The sequence below is a fragment of the Tachyglossus aculeatus genome, chromosome 23 (genome assembly GCF_015852505.1).
Source record: "Tachyglossus aculeatus isolate mTacAcu1 chromosome 23, mTacAcu1.pri, whole genome shotgun sequence".
NCBI classification, from domain to species: Eukaryota; Metazoa; Chordata; class Mammalia; order Monotremata; family Tachyglossidae; genus Tachyglossus; species Tachyglossus aculeatus.
The window spans coordinates 36,277,858-36,281,901 of NC_052088.1; positions in this window are offsets into that span (position 1 = coordinate 36,277,858).

The window sequence follows — 4,044 nt, forward strand, 5'->3', positions numbered from 1 at the left end:
GTCCCTACCCAACAGTGGGCTCACAGTCTGAAAGGGGGAGACAGAGAACAAAACCAAACATACTAACAAAATAAAATAAATAGAATAGACATGTACAAGTAAAATAAATAGGGTAATAAATATGTACAAACATATATACATATATACAGGTGCTGTGGGGAAGGGAAGGAGGTAAGATGGGGGGATGGAGAGGGGGGCGAGGGGGAGAGGAAGGAAGGGGTTCAGTCTGGGAAGGCCTCTAGCAGCAGCAGAGGAGCGAAGGGTGCGGGCTGGGCTTGAGAAGGAGAGAAGTAAGGTGCAGTAGGAGGGGGCGAGGTGATGGAGAGCAGGCAGGCAGGAGGCAATGGCTTACTTGCTTCCTGTCCGAAGCTTCCCCGACCACTTCCTTCCATGACTTCTGCATCGCTTTTAGAGGAGATTTGCCCCAGATTAACACCAGGGCTGAAACATTTTACAGTCGCTTGTGGGGACCAGTTCAGGGTAGAGATGTTCCTGTCACACGCCAAGTAGGGTCGGAAGGGACCACCTGGGGCGATTCAACCCAAAACCCCCCCAAGACTGCGTTGGATTAGTAGATAGAACCCGGGCCTGGGAGTCAGGAAGACCTGGGTTCTAATCCTGGCTCTGCCACTTGTCCCCTGGTGTGACTTTGAGCACACAGTAAGCGCCCAATAAATACGATTGAATGAATGAACTTCTCTGGGCCTCGATTACCTAATCTGGCAAATGGGGATTAAGACTGTGAGCCCTGTGTGGGACTGGGACTGTGTCCAACCCAAATAGCTTGTACCAACCCCAGCGCTTAGTACAGTGCCTGGCACATAGTAAGCACTTAACAAATACCACAGTTATTATTGTCTGTCCTGTGCCCAGCTGCTAACACCTGTACTACTAACATTCATTATCTGGAATCATTCTCAGAGGGCTTCATGTTTTTTTAATGGTATTTGTTAAGTGCTTACTATGGGTCAAGCACTTTTCTAAACGCTGGATAGATACAAGATAATCAGGTTGGACACAGTCCCTATCCCGCAAGGGACTCATAGTCTAAATAGTTGGGAGAACAGGAGAACTGAGGCAAGTGAATCGACTTGCCCAAGGTCACACAGCAGACAAGTGGTGGAGCTGGGATTAGAACCTAGGTCTTCTAACAGGCCCACGCTCTTTCCAGTGACCCATCCAAAATACCACCACGTAACACCTAGCTGAGAGAAGAGGAAATGAACACCAACGGTAATTAGGCAACCAAGACTCTGAATCAAAATTTCTGGATTTATTTGCAGATTGACTTTAGCCTGGTACTGATCCTTACCTTAACCTGGGTTACCCCGAAACAAGCAGAAGCCAGTTATCTTTTCAGCTAGTGGGAGAGCCTCCAACTGGAGTTTCTAGCCAAATTAAACCTCTTTCATTCAGGGGAGGGAAGGGAACCTCCTCCTCTCTCTCCCTGACTCACCTTTTCTGATGACCACTCTGAGGGAACTTGGACAAATCACTTAACTTCTCTTTTTTTAAAAAATGCATTTGCTAAGTGCTTACTATGTGCCAGGCACTGTATTACGTGCTTGGGTAGATACAAGATAATCAGATTGGACACAGTCCATGTCCCACATGGTGCTCACATTCTAAGTAGGAAGAAGAACGGGTATTGAATCGCTGTCTTACATTTGAGTTAACTGAGGCACAGAGAAGTGAAGTGACTTGACCAAGGTCACCCAGCAGACAAGTGGCAGAGCTGGGATTAGAACTCCGGTCCTTTCGACTCTCGGGTCCATGCTCTATCCACTAGGCCCCAGTGCTTCTCCATTCTTGGTAGCTTCACAAACCCAATGCCTGCTGGGACAGAACCAAAAAAACTCATAAAATAGAGATTTGTGCTAATTTTAATCTTCCCTATTAGATTCTAAGCAAGTTGAGGTCAGGAACATCCCCTGGCCCAAGGCCTAGGGCAGTTCTTAGTTCAGTGGGGTAGCGGTAATGCGCTTAAAAACCTATCATTCATTCAATCATATTTATTGAGCACTTACCATGTGCAGAGCACTGTACTAAACGCTTGGGAGGGTACAGCACAATAAACAGACACAATCGTTCTACACCAACCTAATTCCTGCCGTTGATATACATCAAAGTCTCTGCCCACCCACCCTCCAGCTTTCCCTACTGTGAATATCTATTCCAAATTACACTTATTTCCAGATGATTTTTTTTTCCGTGAACATCTCGCCAAATGTGCCAAATCATTTGAGCAGCTCCTGAAACTCGCCCCTTCTCTAAGTTTCTGGAACAGAGATATCGCCAATTTTCCAGGCTCACACTGCTCAAGTTTTTGGCCTTCATGATTCCCACTTACCCCTTCAGTTCTCACCCCATTTTTTGTCGCTCATACACAAGAGGGGCTAAAATGGCATGTTCCTCAACAACCAAAATAACACTGCGAACTTGGTTTCATATGTGTATTTAGTTTGGTGGAGAATATTTATCAGCTAGTCTTGTTGAATCTCTCTTATTTCCAAATTCTTAGAGGTTGAGATTGGGTCTTAAAACTCTTTGTAAAGTTTTATAACCCAGACCCTCTGGCATATGAAAAGTTAATAATGCAACTGCTTTTCTGCCTTGCTCCTAAATCTTTAGATTGATTTATCTCATCACTCTTATTATTGGTCTTGGCAACTCCTCTCCATTTAGACTTGTTACTAACGTATTACGTATTTTCGCTTCCAGAATATTATCGAGAGCTATAAATAAGACCAGATCCAAGACTGGTCCTTTAGGACTTCACTGAATATCTCAGATGTCATGCTACTTATCATTATTCTTTGAATACGATTCTTCAGTTTCGATTCAGAGTCAATTTGAATTCATTCTTCCCAAAGGAAGTTGAGAGACACAATCCAATGCTTTGCCATAAAGTCTATTGCTTTCCCTTTATTCACCCAAAATCTCCTTTAAGTGCCTGATATCATTTAATTTTTTAAACTACTATTGGTTAGGTTTAAGGACTTCCATGCCTTCTAGAAAATGGCTAGTCTAGAAATGTTCATTTCGATTATCACCAAAGTTGCAAAGTGTTATAATCCAAGGTTTTCCGCAATTTAACGATCAGTGTGTCGCTTGCTTCAAGTCTTTATAATAGTAATAATAATAATAATTGTGGTATTTGTTAAGTGCTTTCTAGGTGCCAGGCACTGTACTAAACACTGGGGTGGATACAAGCAAATTGGGTTGGACACAGTCCCTGTCCCACATGAGGTTCACATTTTTCATCCCCATTTTACTGATGAGGGAACTGAGGCACAGAGAAGTGAAGTGGCTTGCCCAAAGCCACACAGCAGAGTGGTGGAGCCAGGATTAGAACCTATGACCTTCTGACTCCCAAACCTGTGCTCTATCCACTGAGCCATGTTATGAATCCCTCCAATTCTTAATGACTGGAAAAAAATAATTATAAGGCTTTTAGCCAAGTCTTTTCATTCCCTTTGATAATTTGTCTAGGTTGACACTCTGTATTCCCAGCATTCCCTTTCTGGCTTTCTGTGGGAAATGTAACTGTTTATACAGTTCCTCACACCTTCCAAATTGCCCCGATTCATTCTGTCCATCTCTCTTGACAAAGGCGGTTCTCTAAAAAATAATTGCATTAGATTTTTAGATTCAAAACAAAATTAAGCAGAGCATGGGATCATGATAATCATAAAAAATAATGGTCACCCAAAAGTCTTATGTTTTTCCCTCTCAATCAACGAAATTTATTGGGTGCTAAATGTGTGCAGAGCACTGTGCTATATACTTGGGAGTGTACAATACAACCAAGTTTGTAGACAGGTTTCCTGCCCACTAGGAGCTTACAGGCATGGCCTAGTGGATAGAGCACAGGCCCGGAAGTCATAAGGACATGGGCCCTAATCCCGGCTCCACCACATGTCTGCTGTGTGACCTTGGGCTGAGCACTTCACTTCTCTAGGACTCGGTTACCTCATCTGGAAAATGGGGATGAAGACTGGGAGTCCATGTGGAACAGGGACTATGTCCAACCTGATTTCCCTG